Source organism: Alexandromys fortis, unplaced genomic scaffold, assembly GCF_014885135.2.
Source record: "Alexandromys fortis isolate MF-2015 unplaced genomic scaffold, M_Fortis_MF-2015_v1.1 scaffold_41, whole genome shotgun sequence".
NCBI lineage: Eukaryota > Metazoa > Chordata > Mammalia > Rodentia > Cricetidae > Alexandromys > Alexandromys fortis.
The window spans coordinates 6593465-6618022 of record NW_026067923.1 but is presented as its reverse complement, the minus strand read 5'-3'; the positions used below and the strand labels follow the sequence as shown (position 1 = coordinate 6618022).

Genomic DNA, 24558 nt, shown 5'->3' with positions numbered 1-24558 from the left:
GATGCAGAGAACTGGGTCTTCTGGAAAAGTGTCAAGAGCTGTTTGATTTCTGAGATCTTTCCAGACCAAAATAAACATTCTTAACTCTCCCATCTTAGAGGACGATTCTATGTGGCCCACTTTAAGGCAAATATTTTTGAACAATTATTTACCAAATAATTAAGTTCATGCTGATGTATTCAATAGTATTGCTGATATAGGACTAACAAAGGGAATTTTTATAATCATTTTTCTACCCTTTTATTGTTTTATTTATTTATTTTTTTACATATCAACCCCAGTTCCGCCTCTCCCTCCTGTCCTCCCACTCTTCCCACCTTCCTCCCATCCCATTCCCCATTTGCTCAAAAGTGAGGGTAAGGCTTTCCCTGGAAAAGTCAACTGAGTCTGTCCCATCATCTCACTGAGGGAGGGCCAACCCCCCCCCCCCCCCCCCCCCCGTGCCTATGCTGAGCAAGATATCTTTCCATACAGAACGGGCTCCATAAAGTCAAATCACACATTAGAGTTAGATCCTGGTCCCACTGCCAGTAGTACCATATACTGTCCAAGCCACGCCATTGATATCTGTATGCGGGGGGGGGGGGGCTATTTGGGTTCTATGCAGGTTCCAGTTGTTAGTCCGGAGTCAGTGATCTTCCACTAGCTCAGGTCAGCTGCTTCTGTGGGTTTCCTCATCATGGTCTTGACCCTTGATTCTTATTATATCTCCTCCCACACTTCAGGTGTAGTCCGGGAGTTGTTTCTGGAAGAGGGTTCTAGCCTCTCTGGGGTGGTGGACTCCAGGCTGGTTATCCTTTGCTTTATGTCTGTACTCATGAGTGAGTACAGATTATATTTGTCTTTCTGGGTCTGGGTTACCTCAAGGAGGATTTTTTTTCTAGATCCTTCCATTTGCCTGCAAATTTAAAGGTCATTTTAAGTGTATAAAATGTTCACCGTGCCGTTGAAGTTTCAGTATATCCAAAATAAAATTTAAAATGTCTTTCTAAACTTAATGTCTTCTATAGATTCCATTCAAATGACAAATATTGAATGGAAAAAAAAGGCTGTGCAATGAATGTTCGCTGAATAAATATGTGGCATTGGATTCCACAGAAGGCATAAAAACAGTGAAGATATGCTTAAATCATTCCTGGGGGAGCTTGTAGTTTACGACAATACTGTGGAGTACGCATATGCCATAAACGCAGACGGGACCCGTGTCTCTTTAAGAAGCTGGAGCAGTATGCTTTGCATGTCTAAGACGAGGGTCACTGAAAAGTTAAGAGTATGAAATGGGCCTGGAAAAGGCTGTGGTAGTTTAGACCTGAGAGGCAGTAAAGAATAGCCTAGAAGTAAAGAAACACAGGACCTACTGCCATAGCTGTGCAGTCGCAGTGATGGCTTCAAGGTTGTTCTTGGAGTCGAGCTGTCTGCGAGAAATGTAAACTATATGGGAAGACTGAAGGCAGGGGAGCGCACTTCCTGCAAAGTCCGGGACACGTGGCGCTGGAACTTGGGAACGGGCCAGGACTGTGATAAAGGTTTTAGAATCCAGGTATTCTCTTCTTGGTGTGCACACTTCAGAAGTCGCAACGAGAGAAAAACGGGAGCCAAGGGAGGTTTCTTGTTGGAGGGTGATGGAGTTACAACAATCATTTCCCGGAGATAGCATCCAGCAAGTTTGAACAGCTCAAAAAAGTGCTCAGCACAAGGTCAGATCTACAGAGGCAGGAATTTAAGACACAGAATTCCGGAAGGCTACGCCAGCTCATGTACATAGCACTAAATGGGATGTAATTTAAACCCAGTATCTAGATATTCGTGGTCAAAAGTAATGTTGGGGTCCCAACTTTGAATATATTCCCATGTCCTGGGTTCTTTTAGAAAGAAAGACTGCTATAAGTTACGTGTTTTCCCGACAGACACACAACTGTTTTGACTGCTTTATTTTCCACCCTTCAAGGTCCACCTAAGTCAGGAACCTGCAGAGCCCAGCAGTTTTGTTCAAATTCATTGTATTTATTACACCTCTAAGTTGGGGAGGGGCCTGGGGTATCCACCGTGTGGCCCTTTTACTAAGGGAGATCTTGGCATAGTTTTCCAGCCAGTAAATAGATTACTAAGCCAAGCAAGTCAGGGTATGAACAGCGCCCCCATGGGAAGGAAGAGTCAAAGCTGCCTCCCATCTAGCTTGGATTTTCAAACATAGAAAAGCCAGTTGACTTGCACTAGGTAGGGATGGTCCCGAGTGCGGCTGGAGATTCACATTCCACCTGGGCTTCCATCTGTTCTGAAGCTTATGGGAAACTACTCTGGGGCTCATCCTTCAGGAGCCATTTGCCCTCGCCCCAGTTCCCCATAGTGGATCAGGGAGCCGGGGTTCTGGTCGCTTAGGGGTCAGGCGGCGGGAGAGCAGAGCAGCTGGAAAATAGAAGGGCCGGGAAATCCGTGAAGCCCCGAGAGCGTCTCGGAGGAGCGTCCCAGGGTTTTCCCAGCCGCGTACTTGCAGTGGCCACGGGGTTGCGGACCCCTTACCGGGTGCAACTGAGTGGAAGCCACGAGGAGAGGCAGGTGGGTGTGGAGCTTAGATCAAGGCAGCGGCGGGAGCAGAGGGAGGATCCCCGCGAGGTGTGGGCGGTGCCCGATCGCCCGCGCCCCAGCCGCGCCCTGGGCACCGGGGGCGCTGTCGCCTGCCGAGCGCACAGCTCCGGCGCCGGGAGGCCGAGCCTGGCGTTACCCCGAGGTGCCCGGCCAGCAGTGCAGCCCGGCCGCCCACCCTGGGAGCCGCGATTGCCTGGGAGCTGCGGGAGGAGGCGACACAGAGAAAGAGAGAGGCGGCGGCGGCCGCTCAGCCCGCGGGTGCGCGGAGCGCGGGAGGCGGAGCGCGAGGCTGGGTGGCCGCGGGCGAGTGTGCGCGCCCGACCGGAGAGCTGCGGGGTGGAGGACCCGCGCCCCGAGCGCCCCGCCTGGCCTCTCGCGCGCAGCTAGTGAGGCTGCTGCACAGACACACACCCACCGAGCGCGACCGAGCACCCGCCGCCCCCGCCGGCAGCCGCCGCGCCTCGGGCAGCGGGATCCAGAGCCAAGTCCAGGGCTGGCTCGGCGCGCAGAGCACCGCTTGATTTTTTTCCCTCTTCACTCCAGCCCTCTCTGATCTGGGCGGCGGTGACGGCGGCAGGGGGATGGGGGCTCCACGCGGAGAAAAGGGGTGATGATCGAGGAAGATTATTGTTCTTTTTAAAGGATGCCTTCGCTTCCTCCAAATGAGTCTTCTGTGAGCCTTCTTACTAGAGACTGTGAACCGGAGTGAGGGATGTAAAGAGAGAAGGAAAGCCGCCAGGAGCTTCAGCCAGCGGGGAGACCCTCCTCTCGTTGGAGGGGAGGGGGATTTCCAGCGACACACCACTGACGAAAGGACCTTTGCAGGAGAGGAGTCCTCCGAGGGAGCGGGGACTCCCACCTCCCTTTGTGGCACAGGAGCCAGAACTGCTGGCCGAGTGGAGCGAGTGTCTGTGGGAGCTAGGTAAGTGGCCCAGGCATTGCTGCTCCCCAAGAGCTCTGCTTTAGAGATGCTTCGCCTTGACAGCCTAGCCAGACTTGAGTTGCTAAAGGAACTGGAAACTGCCATATGGCTCCTAGTGGGCTTACATACAAAACTGACTGGAATTGTCAGCCCTGACTGGTTATTAACGCAAGGCTTCTTCGTGGTGGGGAAGACAGGCAAGTGTGAGCCCCTAACAAGCCTGTATTGACCAAAAGGATGAGAACTGTTATATGTAGGAGAGGATCCCCTGTTGCCTTCCGTTCCCGTCCCTTTGTTGGTAAATGCACACTCGCGCACATACACGCACTTGTCGGACTAGACTTGACTTGGGGAGTGTGATTATCTCCGTTGTGTGCACCAGCCGCAGAATACAGAGACATGCATGTCTATTACATGTCTATTATTCTTCAGTGGTGAACGGTCTTGGTTCCCAGGAGCTAACTAGAACAGGTCTCTAAGGAAAGCGCTCCAAGGCTGTTTCCAAGACGCTCAGCCAAGGGGACTTGGCAATGCAGTTGACCTGAGTGGCACCCACCATTTGCCTCATCATCCGCTCCTGACCCTAGTCAAAATAGTATCCTGCCATCCATTTTCTCTGATAGGAGCATTTATTTGTATCCATTCATAAAAAGTATCAATGTGCAATGTGCATAAACATGCCATTTATACCACATTTATGACTGCACAAGTGTTTTAGCAGTAAAGAGTAACACAGAAAAGCCTAAATCCTGGGAGATTTTAATATGCACCGGCGGGCATTGGGCTAATTGCATGCAGGTTCAACACTCCATCTAATCAAGTCAGAATGTCAATATTTTAAATAGCACTTCACGTTTTCAGTTTTTCATATTGATTGGTTTGGGGGTTTGTTGACAACCTGATATTTTTCGAGCCCATCCCAAAAGAGAAGTAAATATTTTTGCCGTTATTGTTTTTAAATGCCTAGCATTGTGTGGGACAGACGCCTCTTGGTTATTTATCAGTGCTAGCACATTGCATAGACTCAGCAAATAACAGACTGTGGTCCAATGTCTGAAGTCCTACCTGCCCGTACAGAGTGACTCACAGGAAAGAATCTGAAAAAAGAGTAACATGTTAAAATTGTTCATATCATAAAGTTGTGTCTATTTCACTCTAGATACATGAGCAGAGTGCGTCAATAAATATAAAATTGTCCCCCACTTATCTTTTAATATGTGACTAAAACACATAGATATCTAGAATATAGAGCTCTTTGCTATTAAAGTAACCAGAACTTACACAGTTCAGTAGTTTGGCCCATTATGCATGGAACTGTGTAGTTTTTAGTCTTGCTGTGTTGGGTGTTGTTTTTAGTGTATGGCTTATTGGGTAGTTTCAAAGACTCTCTGAAAATACTGAAGGTCCAGAATGAGAATAAGTGCCAATGGGCCAGGCCACTTCAAAGCATGTATATGCACCCATAAAGTCAAGCCTGTGGTCTGCTCCTTCATGGACGGCCATCCTTTGCAGAGCTGTTGTTGATCACAAGCAGGATTCTGTCTTACACACTCTTCTTTCTCTGGCACTACTCAGACTCTGGAGAAAGGAACGAAACACTTGGCAGTTCTCCTTGCTTGCTTTCTCCTTCAGCCTTCACCTTCTCTTCGAAGTCTAGTGTCTGTCCCCAAGTCTCCCTCTTACACCAACCCCTACACAAAGGCTATAGAAAACGACTCTACTGCCTGCCACTTGGCGTTTTCCTCTTCATCCTGGGTTCCCAACCTCTTGTTTCCCCCTTTCATGAAGAGAACCAATCTGTGCATCACTTGAAAGTGTTTCCAAATCCGCTTTCACCCCTAACCCACAGTTCTCCAAGCATGTTTGTTTACCAGCCGTGCAGAATGACTGGGAGAAATGATCACCTTATCAATGCTTTTGATTTGGCGTTTATAGCATACTTGCTGATGCCATGAGGGAATGGGAGCTTAGCCTGCCCTTCTAAGATGTTCAAGAATGAGATTGCTGGACAAAATGAAATTGCAAGATGTGGGTTCAATAACATTTCTTGGCAGCTTAAAGGCATATCTGATCAGATTTTTGTTAGGCTTGTCTGAATGCTTTAAAATGTCTAAGTCTGTGGAGCACTGAAAAGTAGTTTGTTTCTTGAGGGAAAAAATGTGAGGCTTTTTGGAACTGCTGCTGTAGAGAGATCACTGCACAATCTACATCTTATAGAAGTAGATCGTATTCCTGGCAACCTGGGAAGCAAGCGAAAATATATTTCATTTCATCCCAGTGCATCTTTTTTCTTTGATCAATTCCTTGAAATTTACTATCTCTTATAGACTAGTTACTAGGGAAATTTCTTACATTGATAGGAAATTTTCCCACGTGTATTCTAAGGTAGACAGATAAGGTTAAGATAGTCTGTTTATTTCAGAATTCTCTTTAGGGTTCTCTTAGACCAACATAGTCATCAAGTGGGATTTGCAAAAAACATGATACCTGCTAATTTCACAAGACCTTCCGAGGCAGGCAAAGCATGGATGGATTGCATTTAGGATTTTTGAAGTTCAAGAGTATTTTTAAGGTAAGAATTTGTGGTCTTGTCCCTCCCAGGGTGATAAAATAAACTTTATAGAACAGAGCAATTTGGAGACTTTTAAAGTCGTGTACCACAAGTGTCTAGATCTGTAGCCCATTCTTATTTATTGCTTATTGTTTCCCTTCCGTCATATATTAAAGTGTAGTTTAATTCATCATCCAACTGTAGTTTCTAAGGAAGAAAGTCAAATTTTGTCAGAAAAGGGTTTCCTTGACTTGTGTGTGGCAAACCCTGCAGTAGCTTCTTTAAAATGCCTTTCCCACAGGCTGACTTGAGCCTGCTTTTACTCTGCGATTTAATATCATAATGAGGTTAGTAACTTGTTCATTAATTGGTATGAGACTTATTATGCATCGGAAGAATGCTGGACCAGAACGGAACACATGTCAGATACTTAGAGACACTGCCCGTCCTGGGTTTTAGAACACAAGGGGACAAAACCAAAACAAAACTTCCGCAGTCTTAGTTGAGGAATCTCAGTTTCAGATCAAAATGGCATATTTCTCGCATGCAGAAACACATTTCACAATTTCATACTTAATAAGCTAATCAAAGCAAACTCATGAATGAGATCATGAAAATTTGTCACAGGCTATGAATTTAGGACTTCTCAGAAAACCCTATCGTTAACAACACTAAAAGTTTGCTGAATGTTTAATTTTAGACTTGGAGTACATGTGAATAGTTCAGAATATTCATTTTGTCTTCTTTAAACAAATAAAATGATCGCAATAACCCACACTTAGTTGAGCCAGGTGCTGTCTTATGCATAATGCAAAATCTTCTTTATTCTTACCCTCACCTCATTAGGAAACCATAAGTAATGCCCTTCATACATAGACATGAAATCTAATATTCATAGGTGTTCCTTAACCAGAGCCACACAGGAAGGAAATGGAGGAGTCTCTTTAAACTCTGTATTTTGGGTTCAGGAACACTGTGACCCACTTTGATATTAGGGACTGTTGAGAAGGATGACCCTCGACAGAATTAGGAAGCGTGTTTTCCCTTCTAGAGTCTCTGCATCCTCTCTACAGAGGGCATGGTGCTATGGATAAAGAGAAGCGTGGGAAAGACCAAATGGAGGGGTATTTTGTTTTGTTTTAATTTAAGAACAACCTACCCTACCCCTCCACCTGCCCCCCGCCACCCCCCACCACACACAAATGTTAACCGTGAATCTGAAAGGAGAAAGTAGTTCAGTTTTAGGCTGACTTTCAAACAGTGGCAACAGGGGTGGGATGGCAAGTGTTGGGGTGGGGGTGGGCAGGAGAGTTGGGGGTGGAAGACAGCTAACATATGAGACCGCACTGTGCTTAGAGTGACCCTTGAATTGGGGTTGGGCAGTGTCTCTATTGCCAGAACGTGCAGAAGCGCAGCATGATAGCTCAGGCCTGCAATCCTAAAGACGATGAGGCAGGGATGGAGGATTTCTGTCCACGCAGCCTAACTCACTTAGCCTGTCTCAAAGGAAAAGAACAGCCTTCCCAAGAAACAACGCCAAAGCTGTCTTCCGGCCTCTGCATGTGTACTCGCACACACATGATACATGTACAGTAAAAAAATACACATACAGAATGCTAAGACAGGTGACCTGACTAGGAAGCTGCTCCTAGGAGTCAAATTTTATGTGAATTATTTTCAATAAAACATAGCATTACAGTATTAGCATTATACTATTTTAAAATTCCATTTATCATTTAAAGGAAAATTATTTGAAAATGCAGTAGTCATTTATCAGTGTTCCCAGCTTTTACTTTGCTAAATATAAACCCACTATTTAATGGAAATTGAAGCATAGTCTCCTAATAGATTCTTTCTAGTATATTCTTAGAAGGCTTCTGTTTTATTGCATAGCTAATAACTGTAATTGTGGAAGCACAATCAAAAAAAAATCTTACTTTGAAATATTTGTCAAGAGCACTTAAATAATATTTGAAGCAAAGTTCTTTCTAAGTAGCCACTGCTTCTGTTTATGTAGAAAATACCATCTGGCTCAAATTTGAAAGATAAAATGATTAAATATTGTTTGCAAGATGTCATTGAATCAAATATTTGGATTCATCTTCATGATTGATTGACACTTTTATTTTTCACACAGATGTGTCTCATGCTGGGTGACATAGTTGACATGCAGTTGTCTCCCAAACTACAATTGGCTTGTCGTATAAAAATTCACTTAAAAACTTACATTTCTCCATAAAAAAACAGTCTTAAGTGATGTTCAGGTCATCAGACAAAATTAGCAAAGTCTTTTAAATCAATAAAATACTTGAAGTACAGTACCATTAGTAGTAAAATCCATGACCATTATCTCTAGTAGTGTTCCCAGGAAAGGGCTGGTTTAAATAATGTGTATTGATCTCTCCTTATGCGATGTCCTGGGGATGCAAAGGTGGATGCAGTACTGTGCAGGCCCACAAGGAGGAGGGAGGCTGGAGAGAGTTGTGCAGGAGGAACTCTGAGCAGAAAGAAGGCTTTCTTAGATTAGTCCGGGCAGAGCATTGACTAAGACTTGCAAGCCCATTCTGAGAGCAATGCCTCAGATCCCCCAGGTTTCTCTTCTGCACTGAGTTCTGGGTGAATGAGTGTAAGACATCCTGCATTCTTAGTCCAGAGGCAGAGATATAAATCTCCACAACATACCATAAATGATCTTGGTGAATGGCATGACAATCCAGCTGAGTGGCTGGATCACAGAAGAATCCCACTGTAAGAAAATACAGTTTATTTTAATTTCTCCATATATTCACAGCCACGATTCTGTCCTTAGTTAGATCAAGTTCCTCCTCTTTCATAGGCAGTATTTTGCAATACCCCCTTTTTTTCATCCTGAAATGATATTTATACATAATGTAACTTGTCTATGTGTATATTTTAAACTAGTATAATTTGTTGTAGAAAATACAAATTAAAGGAATATATCTTTAGGGAAAAATATCTTTTGGGAAAAAAAATGGCCGTATGTATGTGCTCAGATCCAGTTGGACAGAAAATAGGATGAAATGGAGCTACTGAAAATGCAGAGGATTAGAAGAAAAGAGATGTCGAAATAAAATAACTTGGAATACGAATGTACTATTCTCTTGGATAGTGATAACACTTGTATATTTGCTATTTTAGAGTGACATAAACATTTGCTAACTGACAACTGCACACTGTAAACAGATGTGGGTGTGTGTAGTAGTGAACCAGTTAACATGAACAGTGTTACACGGGGTGACACAGTCTTCCAAAGTGGTGAACAAATCTTGGTGATGTTCCAAATGTGGTAACTACATTCCTAGAAAATGCCTCTGTAAAATTATACTGTGCGCTATAGGATTGGTATCCAGTGACATAATGAACAAGGCTTTGCTCATGTAGATGTCCAAGGACATACATGGGCATTTGCAGGACGGAACACAGGGTTTCTGCACATATGACCAGGGTTCTTGCATCCCTGGGACTGGTTAGCTTTACAGAACTGCACTCAAAGGGACTGCATTCTGCTTTTCAGAAGCACTAATTGTCCTTATATTTTCCTGTTAGAGGAAGCTACTGAGGTTAGAATGCATGGCTGACTGATCTAAAAAGGCGAAATTCTTAAGCTTTTTATTTTATTGTTTAAAGCTTTTTTATTAGTTTGATAATTTCATGCAATGTATCTTCATCATAATCACCTCCTCCCACAGTCCTCCCAGATCCACCCCCCTTCATTACCCATAATACTCCATCTTCTGCTTCCATTAATCCACTAAGTGTGATTTGACCCACCAGGTTGCCATATATTCCTTTCTCAGCAGCTATCAGCTCTTGAGAGTGGCGTGGGAATCCATGCCTACCTCTCCTCTCCAGGCTGGAATGATTCTCTGGCTTGAGTTTTTGTAGGACAATGGCCTGCTTTTAATCCTCTGACTTCTGACTTCGTATTTGCAACTGTCCTGTTGTGTCTGGAAGATACTGTTTCTGTAGGCATCCACAGCCTCTGGCTCTTACAATTTTCCTTCTGCCTCTTCTGATGTGTGTCCTGAGGCTTGGGAGGGTGGCGAGGTGGTACATGTGCCCTTTAAAGCTGGGCATTTCATCTGCTCTCGGTTGCAGGTCTCTGCTCCTTGACCAGTTGCAGGGTCTCTGGGTTAATTATCTTCTATGGAAAGAGGAGCTTCTCTGGAGAGAGTGGAGAGATATACTGGTCTATGAGTAATAAGTCATCAGGGTTCTCACGCTTTATGGTAAGAAGGTGAGTTTAGTGGTTGGCTAATAAGCAAAGTTGACAACAGAAGATCAAACCATGGAGTTTGCTAAGCCCTTGAGATATCCCGATAGTGGGAACAATGTGTAAGGCTGACAGGTGGGGCTGCTCCCATCGGAGCTCCCAGAGCTTCATTTCCCACGTGGGTGTGTCAGACATGTCTTCCCAGATGAAGTGACATCCAAGCTCATTTTTAAAAGATGAGTAAGCATTCCCCAGGTTGAGAAGGAGGCAGAGGGACCAGCATTTGCTAAGCATTGTCAGGAAAAGAGCTAGGCTGGTGATTGGCTCAGGGCTGGCAGCTCTCTCTAGGAAGGTGATATCAGAGGAGGATGAAGAATATGAAGACAGGATTAGACATCAGGGTGTTATATGCCATCCTAAAACATCTGGATTTTGCCCTATGGGACAGCCTATTAGGATCGTGAGAAATTACAAACAGAAACGACACGTTTCCCTTCATGTTTCAGTGGCAATCTCTACACTGGAATTTTGAAGTGGCTGAATTATGAGAGATCAGAGTGGCACCTGGGAGACGAATAGGCTTTTGTAGACTACAGGCAGGATAGTATCAAGAACCTCCTTTAAACAAGGGTGGGAAGAGGGGAAGATGTTCATTTCTTTTTTCTATAGGGTCAGCTTTGAATTTCTTTGACTGTGAAATTCCCTCAAAACCGTCCTTAGCCATGTATGTATTTTCTTTCTGTTCTCCCATGGACCACAATTGAGCATCATTCCTTTTGTATATTCCTTGAACTCGCTTTATTTCTTTGCTCATGTCTCAAATACACAAATCTCAAGTGATTACTGCCCTAGTTAAGGTTACTCTTGATGTGATGAAATACCATGGCTAAAAGCAACTTGGGGAGGAAAGGGTTTATTTGACTTAGACTTCCACATCACAGTTCATCATTACAGGAGGTAAGAAAAGGAATTCAGGCAGAACAGGAACCTGGAAGCAGGAGCTGGTGCAGAGGGCATGGAGGAGTGCTGCTTCATGGCTTACTTACCATGGCTCGCTCAGTCTATTTTCTTTTAGAATCCAGGACCACCGTCCAGAGGTAGTCCTACCTACAATGGGATGGTCCATTCCACATCAATAACTAATTAAGAGATTGTTCTACAGGCTTCCTGACAGCCCAGTCTTATGGAGGCATTTTCTCAATTGAGCCTCTCTCCTCTCCTGTGACTCTAGCTTGTGTCAAGTTGACATAAAACTAGTCAGCACAGGTACCTTTGGAATCATCACCATCATAGGCCTGGGTGGTTAGGGAACTGCATTAATGAGATGTTTTCTGAAAGGCTGTTACTTTATTCCAATTTTCTATCTGTTGAGATTTGCTTTGTTGCTGAGTATGTGGTCAGTTTTAGAGAAGGTTCCATGAGTTTCTGAGAAGAAGCCATATTCTTTTGTGCTTGGGTGGAATATTCTATAGTTGTTTGTTAAGTCCATTTGACTCATAACATCTGTTAGTTCCCTTATATCTTTGTTAATTTTCTGTCTGGCAGACCCATTCATTGGTGAGAGTGGGGTGTTGAATTCTCCCAGTCTTAGTGTGTGGGGTTTGATTTGTGATTTTAACTTTAGTGATGTATCTTTTATGTATGTGGGTACCCTTGTATTTGGGACATAGATGTTCAGAATTGAGACTTCAATTTGATTGTTTTTTTCCTGTGATGAGTAAGAAATGCCCTTCTCTATCTCTCTTGGTTGATTTTAGTTTGAAATGAAATTTGTTAGATATTAAGATAGCTATACCTGCTGGGCGGTGGTGGCGCACGCCTTTAATCCCAGCACTCGGGAGGCAGAGGCAGGCGATCTCTGGGAGTTCGAGGCTAGCCTGGTCTACAAGAGCTAGTTCCAGGACAGGCACCAAAGCTACAGAGAAACCCTGTCTCGAAAAAAAAAAAGATAGCTATACCTGCTTGTTTCTTAGGTACATTTGATTGGAAAATCTTTTCCCAACCCTTTACTCTGAGGTAATGTCTGTCTTTGAGGTTGAGGTATGGTTCTTGCATGTAGCAGAAGGATGGATCCTGTTTTTGTACCCGCTCTGTTAGCCTGTGTCTTTTTATAGATAAATTGAGTTCATAAGGGATATTGATGATCAGTGATTTTTAATTCCTGTTAATTTTTTATGGTAGTGTGTGTGCTTCCCTTTTTTGAGATTTTCTGGCATGGGATTATATACTACCTGTGTTTTCATAGATGCAACTAATTTCCTTGCGCTGGAAATTTCCTTCAAGTGTTTTCTGTAGGGTTAGATTTATGCATAAATATTGTGTAAATCTGGTTTTGTCACGGAATATCTTGTTTTATTCATCTATGGTGATTGAAAGTTTTTCTGGGTATGCCAGTCTGGCCTTACATCCATGGTTTCTTAGTGTCTGCATAACATCTGCCCAGTACCTTCTTGCTCAGAGTCTCTATTGAGAAATTGGGTGTTACTCTGTTGGGTCAGCCTTTATATGTTACTTGATCTTTTTTCTCTGCAATTCTTAATATTCTTTCCCTATCTTGTATATTTAGTGATCTGATTATTATGTGGCAAGGGGACTTTTTTGTGGGGGTCCAGTCTGGTGTTCTGCAACTTGTATCTTCTTCTTCTTCTTGTATCTTCTTGTATCTTCATAAGCATTTCCTTCTTTAGATTGGGAAAATTTTCTTCTGTGATTTTGTTGAATGTATTTTCTGTGCCTTTGAGCTGAACTTCTTCTTCTATCCCTATTATTCTTAGGTTTTGTCTTTTAATGGTATCCCAGATTTCCTGGGTGTTTCATGTTATGATTTTGTTGGCTTTAATGTTTCCTTGGACTGATGAATCTATTTCCTCTATTATATCTTCAATGCCAGAGATTCTCTCTTCCCTCTCTTCTATTCTGTTGGCTATGCTTGCATCTGTAGTTCCTGTTCATTTACCCAGATTTTCAATTTTCAGAATTCCCTCAGTTTGTGTTTTCTTTATTGTCTCTATTACAATTTTCATGTCTTGAAAATTTTCATGTCTTGAAATTTCTTTACCTGTTTGATCTCCCTTTCTTGGTTTTCTTGGCTTTCTTTAATGGATTTATTGATTTCTTGCTTGTTTTTGTTTGTCTGCTCCTCAATTTCTCTAAGGGAATTTTATATTTCCTCCTTAAGGGTCTCTATCATCTTCATAAAGTTATTTTTAAGGCCATTTTCTTCTGCTTCTTCTACACTGGGATGTTCAGGTTTTGCTGTTGTAGAACCACTAGGTTCTGGTGGTGCCATATTGCTCTTTATTTTGTTGAATATATTCTTGCACTGGTGTCTGCTCATCTCTTTCTCCAACTAGTGGAGGGGGTGCTTGTGGCTCTGGGGGCCACTGGTGCCATGATGGATGGGTTGGTTTTGTTGGCAGAGTGGGACTTATAGATTTCTAGGTACAATGTAGGGTGGTGGTGGAATGTCCTCCTCACAGAAGCCTTGACTGCTGACCAGCTAGTGAGGCTGCAATGAGTGGGAGATATTTTGCCCATTTGGGAAGAGTTTGTGAATTTTTATCACCCAGAACTCCCTGCAGGCTGTCCCTCTTCTTTGGAATCTTGTCAATAGTGAGTTCCAGATTTTAAGGTCTTACTTTCCAGACTTCAGCTACTCCCTCTGTCTCTGTTATAAACTAATAATTCCTCCCCACGGCCAGCAGTTACTTGTTAGTACCTCATTACAAGTAATAAAGACCAAGCACCTCATGCTAACCATCTAATAATTTCCTTTGGAGTTATAGGCAGGCCCTGAGTTTCTGTAGTTTTGCTAGAACATAGCACAGCCTCCGGCTACTGAGTTCTGTGTTGGTTTCCTTGCTGATGACCATTGTCACAATATTTAGATTTTTGTAAAGGCAACACCTCCTTTCAGGGTACCAATTTCAATTTCAGCGTAAGGTAGAATAATGATAATGATTGCAAATAACACTGAATGCAGCTATTTGACGTGATGTATGTTTCTCCAACATTTACATAAAGAGAAAAGAGAGCGAGGGAAGGAAAATGAAAGGTAAAGAATGAGAGTATCACCAGAGATGGAAGAGGGGATAGCAATAGGTAGACGGATGATAGATTGATAGATAAGTATGTAGGTAGGTAGATAGATGATAGATGGATAGATAGATAGATAGATAGATAGATAGATAGATAGATAGATAGATAGATAATAAATCTCAACTACTTCTTAAATACCTTGACTCTGATATGAGACATTTTGGGGGCTATTCCACTCATGAATATTTTTCAAACAACCGCAGCCCAGATGGATGGGGGCTGGAAATTAAATCCTCATCTTAATGGGAGCTTCTCAGTGACAAGTCTCTCAAATGAAGGTAATGCATAAATTTAGATGGACACGTAGCCATCCTGGTTGTAGTCATCTTCCTTCAAAATAAATGGGGGGAAATGGGTGTGACTTCAGCTCAATCACCAGTTAGCCAGCACTTTGGATGGCACAACACATACTCCTATCTTCTTGGCTCTCTTCCCAGACCTCTGGCGCATGCTCCTATGGGAAACATCTTCCTCTAGTCTCTGAAGTCTCACTATTATAAGACTCTAGTATGCAACAGACACTGACTGGGTGCTTTGGGATAAAGGATGGTAATTATAGCATAGACAAGAAACTAATTCTAATTAAATATTAGGTGTCATCGCTCCTGGGATGTATGTAGCGTTTCTTACACAAGGGTTTTTCTACTGGCTCATATTCCTCTTTGCTCACTTTTCCTTCCTCTAGATCCTTCCTCCTCTCCATCCAGCACTGTACCATGGTTCTTTGTCAAGAAGCTAGTGGATGGCTCCAAAGGTCACAGGTAGCTCATTATGTGGAACATTTTAGCTCATGTTTGTCTCACTTTGACAAGGACACTTGGTTCTAATAGTATAACAATCCACAGTGGGTTGGTTTGTTTTCTTTTTCTTTTCTTTTCTTTCCTTCCTTCCTGCCTCCCTCCCTTCCTTCCTCCCTCCCTCCCTTCCTTCCTTCCTTCCTTCCTTCCTTCCTTCCTTCCTTCCTTCCTTCCTCCCTTCCTTCCTTTCTTTTTTACTTCCTTTCTTTTTTCCTTCCTTTATTATTTTTCTTTCTTTCACAAAGAAGCAGTTATTATTATTTCTCAGAGCCTCTAGTTTGAAATCATAGGCAGCTTTTAAGAGTCAAGTTCAGCAAATATTAGGCCCTTTTCAGATAGGAAGTACTCTGCTAGGTCCCTAGGTTAAACAAACTGAGTTTTTACCTTCATGGTGTTCCTGTCCATCTGAAATCAAGCATCACCTCCCCAGTCCTCTTTCCATGCTGATTGTAGTGACTCTTCTGTAGGTCCAGACCAATGAGTCTCCTTTGGATTACAAACTGTTTTGGAAAGAAAGGCAAGAAACTGCCTGTGGGCTGTGCTGTGCTAAATCAGGAGAGTTGAGATGCCGACATATTTTCCAGAGGCGATTTTATCCTCTGTGGAGCCCAGGATTTAGCCATATGTGTCCCAATATACCATCTCCTAATTTAACAGCCAAGATGAACCTGCCCCACAAGGAGCGAAGACAGACAGGGAGCATGGAACATCTGGAGAACGTGGGGGCAGATGACACATGACAGTCCACAGAGTCAGAGCTTTCAGAATAGGATAGGATGTCCTGTGGGAGCAGGTTCCAGAGCTGCCAGTTTGGGTTTTAGACAGTTGGGATAAAAATGGCCAAGCCGCATGGATGCAGAGTGCTGTGATTTGTAGGAACATGAGGTTTAGGAGAAACCTCTGTCTTCAGTGGTTTTTAGGGCTCCACCCAGTTACCTTTATCTGAAAAAAAAGTCAGTGTCTTGTACTATTGAAGGGATTCAGTAGACAATTCCGTTCCCTGTGCCGTCACCATGTGAGTAACCCGTCTTTCTCAGACTTCCTCTACAATGTACGCACAAGGACTCTTGCTCTCCCTACCATTTTGGTTCATTTGGTACTGTGCATTTGTTCGTGTCATCCTTAGAGTCTTTCTCATCTCTTTTCCCTTTTCCTAATGCTAAACAACCCCGCCACAACTCAGCACTGCTTATACTCAGGTCCTCTTTATACTCTTCTTGCCAAGGACGAAGGTGTTCCCGGAATTTAGGAGACACTACAGTGTGACTGGGGGCTCAGGGTCTGTCACTCTTGAGAATGGAGATGGGCAGTAGATAGGAATACAAATCCAGATGAGGCCAAGCCTAGCGTTTCCAGGACCTTTTAGAGGGGAGAGCTTATTTCTGCAGTAAGAACAGAACTCAGCATCAGTGCTGCAGGGGCGGGTTTGCAGAACTCCATGAGAGGAAGTGACTACTCTCTGTCTGTGCTTTCCAGGACAGTGACCCCAAGCCACATGAGCTGTGGGATACATAAAATGTGACTTCTGACACCGAAAAATGGCACTTAAATCTCATCTACAGTTAAGTAGCAGTGGTGGCTAGTGGCCATTCTGGAAAGAGCAGGTCTAGACTCTTATTAGCATGAATTAATTTAGGAAACCCGAGTTTCAAAAGCAGTAGTATTTACTGACAATATTGGCCATCATATTTACTGTATGTAAACATATCAGTCATTTCTGGCACCCAGTGCCTGCTTTAGCTCAGATGATCTCCCAGGTACTTCCTTGTTTCTAACCACAAGAATCCCTGTTTGGGTGCCATTTCCTGCTTTCTGTGATACGCACAAAATATAGACACAAATGCAGAGTGTTATCTTTGTAAGTATCTGACTCATGTGACTCTAAATGTTTTCTCCCACAGTCCTGACCAGGACTGTGTGTGTTGGTGGTGGTGGCGAGGGGGTCTGGGGCAGCAGGTACCCTCTCCTCCTCTCCTCTGTTCACACTTCCTAAGTTCTAAAGTCTCAGAAATACATCACTGGGTCCGTTAGCACGTTTCCTTTCTTTTTCTTATTGATTTCTTTTCTCCTGTGCTTATTTATAAAACATGTTTGTCGGTATAAACCAGTGGCAAAGAGCAGAACATTAACAACAAACGCAAAACTATTTGGCTCATTTACACACACACAAGTTCTGAAACAATGACAGCTTTTAGCTGCCAATTAATGCAGCAGTTTGGAGTTTTGTAAAATTTAGTAGTCTCAAAATGAATTCTATGAAGCATGTAAGGTATTGCATCACACTGAGCTAAATTTTTCCCACCTCTCTGACTGTCTCTGTTTCTCTCTCTCTCTCTCTCTCTCTCTCTCTCTCTCTCTCTCTCACACACACACACACACACATTTCGATCCTTTAAAATCACCTGCGGGTCAGGCTCTTGAGTTCTTTGCCCTACTCCTCCGGTGTAAACAACACTCTAGTGACATGGTCCTTGAAGAGGAATGTGGTGTTCAGAAGTGGACATCATGAGCTGGGATGGCAAAGTAACGTTAAGAAGGAAAAGTCTATCCTGATCCCTTCATCCTCAGTCTGAAAGGCTCAGGAAAAAATGTGGGTCCATGGGCTTTCATGCTGAATGTCTCCAGTTCATAGAATCATGATTATTAATCGGGAAGTTATTAAATATTAATTGACTTTTAAGATAAATGTCTCTTTAAATTTGGAATCCTAGCTTTTTCTAAGTCTAAGGAGAGCATTTTCAGTAGGCTTTATGGAGGCTTAGCTTTCAGAGGAAGCTAAGAAGCTGGTAAAAATCTATTTCTTAAGCTCACTGCTGGCTCGAGTCAGGCCCAACAAAACACTAGGCTTTCTGCATAATAAATGCGGTTTGCAATCCTAGGATGCAGCTTCTGTACAGTTCTATATTGAGAGCTTTTATTGTTTTTTTTTTTTGTTTATTTGTTTGGTTGTTTTTTTTTTTAATCTAAGGAGTTATTTCATTGCTAGAAGTTTATAATGTTAAGAATATAATATGATATAGGTAGTAGATACTCAATAAGTATTTGTTAAACAAATTAACAAATTCATAAAACGTCAGAGAATTTAAAAACCAAATAGCACCTAAAGTCGTAGCTGCCGTAAAAAGAGATACTATTCTAGAGGGTACCTGGGATTTTGTCACTTTCTTCCTTTGTAGCAGCGTGTTTGAATCAAGGGGAAGGCGTCAAGACAACGCCAGCGTAATAATCAGTCCCCAGTATCATCTGCACCTTGAAACACGTGCTAGAAGCACAAACCAGGACCGCAGTGCTCTGAGCCGTGGTGCTGTTGGCTTCCTGAAAGCAAGGGCTGCTTTGCTTAGTTTGCTTCCTTTGAACTTGATGAGCAGGGGCAGCTGAGTGACACATTGCTTCAGATGAAAGAATGCAAAAGAGAAGGGCGTGATGGATCTAAATCAGCATTTCATTTATGTTTCATGTTTTTTTTCCCAGTCTGATTATTACTGAAGTGTTAGAAATGCTAGAAGCATGTTGAAGCCAGAATCATCAATAATTAGGTTCGGCTCACCGGCGTTGGTAGGTTTGGCTGCGTATGAAGTAGTCACATTATTCTTGTTTTGTACTTTTTCTCCCTCTCTTTTTCATCTTATATTTGTTTGTGAACTCAGACCTTGCAAGGTCTAAGTGAAGGAGGTAGGTTCTGGTCCTTGTTCGGGAAGACTCTTAGGCAGATGACGTCAGACCACTGATGCTATTTCTCTTCCAAATTCTTTGACTTTTTGAAAGCTATAACATTAAAAAAAACAATTTTGGGGGCTATGTCTTGACTGTAAGAATTCAATATTAAGACTGAGGCTAGAGTGGGTAAACACCTTATTAACCAGGCATAAAACTGCGGAGTTGAGACAGGCAGAAATACATGGGGCTCTCTGGCCAATCAGTCTAGCTGAAATAGCAAGCTCTGGGATCAATAAGAGACCTTGTCTCAAAAAAAAAAAAAAAAAAAAAACACTATGCCAAGTTCCATCACTCATTTTATTCATCAGATGTATTTTATAATGCTCTGGATATTAAAACATTATTCCTCAAATATAACCTTACACTTAAAGGACAAAGATATGCTTACTCTGAGGAAGCTATGGTGTTGACAAGTTTCCAAAAACGATTCTAGAAATAGTTTAAGTTGGGTCAGCACACTGGAATAATTTTATTAAAATTAAAAGATATGAGGTGGAGCATAAGACAAAATATAGCTGATGTCAATCTCTGGACTATGCACAGACTCATAAGCAGACACGCATGCACAGGCATGCTCACAAATGCATAAACATGCATGGGCACACACAGACAAACACACACAGAGAAACACAGAGACATGCCCACCACACACACACAGACAGACACACATTGAGAAATGCCCTCTACACACACACATACACACAGATACACACACACACTAATGATAGCATTGCTCCTAAAAGATGTGTGCTAATTTACATTTAGTGTAAAAGTTTTCAAGCTGCGTAAACTGTTGCCAATATTACCACCTCTATCTAAAAGAAAACGTGATGAAATAGATATCATTTGATGTCAACTAGGTCAAAGGGGAGGTCTGATAGGTATACTGTAAGTAGGTATGAATCTGTCCTTTTCTGTATTATGCAAGGAGAATTGCTTCATATGGATCTCATCGCCACCTTTATCTATGGTTCTGAGGCACCCAGAGTCCTACCATTCAGGGAAATCCTCAGTGTCCTTTAAAGTGAGAAGTGTGTACTCTGGATTGGGAGAGTGCTGGGGGTGGAAAAATCTTGGAGCCAACACTTAAACACTTGTGTCATTTTGGATAAGAAGTTTGCCTTTCTGAACTTCAGTCAGTCTGTGAATAAGCCATACTAATCGTCCCAACGTGGGTTAAAAATAAAAAAAGGAAGCTTACTATCAGAACCGAATGGAGTAAGCACTGTGGCTGCACAGAATGACCACTTAATCTCTGGTGGATGATGACGATGACAGTTATTAGCGAAGTTCACAAATCAAATGAGATCATAACTTGGGCTCAGTTTCAGATGCAGCTCCAAGAATATCCCGCCTTCTAGGAAATGTAAATCTTCCTTATGGACATTAAGATCATAAGCTGAAATCAAATCCAAATTAAGAGTCTGAATCTCATTGCCATAGTTATTTTACACTCACATGCTCGTGTGTGGTGAGCCTCACTGCATGAGACGCACTGAGGGGACAAAGCATACTTTGAATCTAGAATACCAGAAAGAGGGGACCGCAGCATCATATTAAATAAGGATCGCGAGCAGGAAGAGCACCCCTGACCCACCACCACTCTCATTGCATCTTCCTTTATTTCTGAAGATTTTCCCCTGGGTGAAAAGCAACAACTCCCTGTTTTACTGTTCTTGCCATAATTTTTAGGATTTTTTCCCACACTGTTTTTGAAATTATTTATTTCAAGACTGTATCATCTGGTACCAATCACATGAACTCAGGGCTTCAATCAGTCCATCTGTGGTCCCTAATTTTCACATTTTTATTTTAGAAACTGTTGATGGAAATTGATGAGTTCATTTTCTAATTTTCAAATGCTTTCATATTTTCTTATCAGATTGTGCTAAATGTTATTATTGCCAGTACTAAACAACCCAGGGTTCATAGATGCTAGTAGGTCATTTTGTCCATCTGCTTCTATTCTTTCCACTATTTGCCAGTTTTGTAGGACCCCAGCTTTTTGTACAACTGACACATGTAGTAAATTAAGTGAGGGGACAGGACAAGGAAATATTTAAACACTGCATATACAGATGGATGCTTAAAAATGATGCTTAATGATCTGCACTGATGAAAAAAATAGATGAAAAACATTATTCACAAGGGATATAGAGTCAGTAGTGTTTATAATTCAGGGACCCGTTTCCCTTACTAAATAGTAATGATTTAAAAAATAAAAAAAAAAATAAAACCAAGCAGACATGTACTTATGATGAGTTCTGATGTTTAAATATTGTTCATTAATATGACTTTCTTTCTGTAGCAGAGTCTAGAACACATCATCTTTCAGTCAGAAAGACAGAAAGGAAGGATGGCTGGAAGGCAGACTAGAGAGTGGTCAGATGAAGGGAAGAGAAGAGAGAAAGGTGAGAGGGGAAAAGGAGGTAAGATGGAGAGGGAGAAAGGGGAAGAAAGAAGAAAAATGAAAATAAAGGAGAAAGGAATGAAGGGGAGGAAGGAAGGAAGGAAGGAAGGAAGGAAGGAAGGAAGGAAGGAAGGAAGGAAGGAAGGAAGAAAGAAAGAAAGAAAGAAAGAAAGAAAGAAAGGCAGACAGAATTCTTCCTAACTCTGACTTTGCTGTTCCCCTGAGTAAGTTTGGATGCAAAATACCAGTTCCTGTTTTGCCTGTTTTTGTTATTGTTTTGTTTTGTTGTATCATGCTTCTCTATTTTCACTAGAGTCTAAGAGTTCCAGATGTCACCAATGGCTTTGAGCAGAGGAATTTCTCATAAATGTTTACTGAACAAATGAAGAAGAAAGAACTCTGTATTATCTATAGAATTATATAAGAAAAGCATCATAATACATAAAACAAAATGATGACTCTCAGTGGCAAGGGCTGTTGCTTCTCTCTGGAAGAGATACTTGATTTAATCATGAATAACAAATAGGGGTTTTCCAGAAAGAATGTGGAAAAAAAGCATTTCATACAGGAAGCCTTACTAGATTGGAAAAATAGCAGATAATATGAGGTCTCTGGAATGAAAGAAAATGATTTATAAATAATTAAAATTTTGATATCATAAACACTGTTGTTACAGGCTCAAAGTACCTAGTTCTAAGTCTTAAAATATGAGAATTATTGCATAATTAAGGAAATCAGAGGGACCTGAAATATCAGCTGTAAGTTGATGTCTAGAGATAAAGATGGGGGAAAAGCTACACAAATTTCTTTTGGCAGAGAGAGAAAAGCATGTAAACATGAATGAAAGAAGATTCTGGGACTTGAGAGAGATTGGCAAGTGGAACGCTGTGGGAGAAGCAGAGATAAAAGCATTCAGGTGTCATGGACTTCGTATCTCAGTGACTTTATTCTGAGAGCTTGGAAACCTTAGAAGCACCTTTGACAAGAAAGGACTCTGAGCTGCTGCTAGCTAGGTCTACAGTAAACAGAACCACTTGGAGGGATCTGGAGAAGACAAAGGTTTTCACCATAGAGACTGGACTGGAAAGACAGAGGGAATAAAAGAGCCTGGGAGGTTCACCTTTCTCTATTGACTGCAATGAGTGCTCTTTCTGTAAATGAACAATATATAAAAGGCAACTTGAGCTTGCTTGACTCGCTATTTTGGCATGAGAGTTGTTCTTCAAAACGCTCACTAATAAGTGAGAATCCAAGAGTAATGGGGCAGCAGTGATGGAAAGAGGCTTGTCTCAGCATTAACAGGTCTGGGTTCTAGATCAAGCTCAACAGAGACTAGGTGATGTCAACTTAATCACGTGACCTCATTGGAGCCAAGGGTTAAAAGATATAAATATGAAAAATGGGCCGTATAGAAGCTCTCATCTGCCATGTGCTTTGTTCTAGTCCCCACACATAGACATGTGTATTAAAGCATGTTGTAATATTTAGGTTTAGAGGTATAGATGAAGAACACTTACTATCCTTATAAGGACTTAAATTCAGTTCCCAGCATCCATGTAAGGTGACTCACAACACTGCAGTTTAAGCCTCAGGGATCTGGCCTCCAAGAGCATACACACTCACATGCACACACAGACACACACACAATCAGAAATAGATTATGCTGTAGAGTCCAATCTTTAGTAGTTGAGCCTTAAGAAAGGTATATTATCTATCAGGTGTGAGCTCTGGAAAATAAGGACAGGAACATAATTTGAAAATTTGTGTCTACTATTAGGCCTAACTGAGATATATCACTTGTGCAAAAATTATATTCCTGAATGTTTGAGACTCATTATGTGAATTAAAACTAATATTATTAGAAGGGGCCTAACAATATTTTCACATTCTACCCAAATTTCATAAATTTGGTTTCAAAGAGCCCAAATTTACTTTATGCCAAACATCCAAATGGAGTAGGAAATGCAAGCCAGTCATCCAAGGAATTGACTTTACCATCCAGACAGAACCCCAGCTAGTAACTGTAGTCTTCAAGAGATTAATGTGGCCCTTTGCTTGCTATTCCTTCAGCACTAAGAACTTTTATGTTGGTTGCTTTCTGGATTTCTTTGTTTTTCCCCTTTGTGATTCTGGGAAGACTTTTGTAAAAAGAGATACTTGAAATAATACACCTCAACTCCCAACATAAAGGCACCTCCCCATTATAAAGTCAAACTCTCCACAAGGTCACACTCTTCATCGTAGTATTAAACGTCCCACTTGAATGCCCAGATGCTACCATAAAAGTTGAACTTTGTGCTTTATCAACAATTAATGGGAAAAGCATGAATATGAAAGAGAACAAGAAGATGTATGTGGTAGGGTTTGGAGGGAGGGAAGGAAAAAGAGAAATCACATAATTATTCTATAATCTCAAGAAATAAAAGGAATATATTTAAAGAAACATTAAAAAGACCATTGTTCTAAATATAAGTCTAGAACCTTTATGCTCTAATTATAGCAAACACATGCATACATGGTCTAATTCTTTAAATGATTTTGTATTCTAGTGAAGAAAAGGGTGTCTAAATAAAATAATTTATTTATAGATATGGGGACGTTTGTGTTATTGAAAAATACTCATATTACAACTTCTTTAATACCTTTTTCCTCCTTCTGACTGCAGCACAACGCATCCCGTGACCACAAAAGGCCGAGCTTTGGGGATCCATTTGAGTGCATCTAAAAAAAGCATCATATCACTTATAGCAAGGGGGAAAAGGTCTAGGGTTTTTTTTTCCTTTTTTGTTTTTAACAAAAGAGTAAATAGTTGTGCTAAAACTGAGGGTCACAGAAAAATGAGTGGCCATTGATGACAGAAGGGAGGTGGCACCCTGTACTCAGCAAACAGAATCACCCCAGTCCTTACTGGAGTCTGGCATGTTGAAGCCAGGGACAGTTTGAAATGTAGCAGTCTTTCTAAGCTCCAGAGTAATCCTGGTTTGCTCAGGGTTTTTGTTTGTTTGTTTGTTTGTTTGTTTGTTTGTTTGTTTTCAGAATCCTGGAGAGGTTCCAGGGAAGTCTGTTTAGAATATTGTGAGCTAAGAAGTTTGATGGATTTTTTAAAAGTTGTTTGTCATTTTTAATGTTTTTCCCACCTTTTTATTTTTTTAATTAATTAATTAATTAATTAAAGATTTCTGTCTCTTCCCTACCGCCGCCTCCCCTTTCCCTCCCTCTCCCCCAGTCAAGTCCCCCTCCCTC

The 24558-nt window shown here is 41.8% G+C and overlaps 1 protein-coding gene across 1 annotated transcript in view; it reads left to right on the top strand.

Moving 5' to 3' along the window:
- The first annotated feature begins 3376 nt into the window (after window positions 1-3376).
- Window positions 3377-24558, top strand: part of Kcnb2 (potassium voltage-gated channel subfamily B member 2) — a 404459-nt gene continuing 383277 nt past the window's right edge. The window contains exon 1 of the mRNA XM_050142148.1: window positions 3377-3508. The gene's annotated coding sequence lies outside the window, so the exon portion shown is untranslated. The remainder of the gene's footprint in view (window positions 3509-24558) is intronic.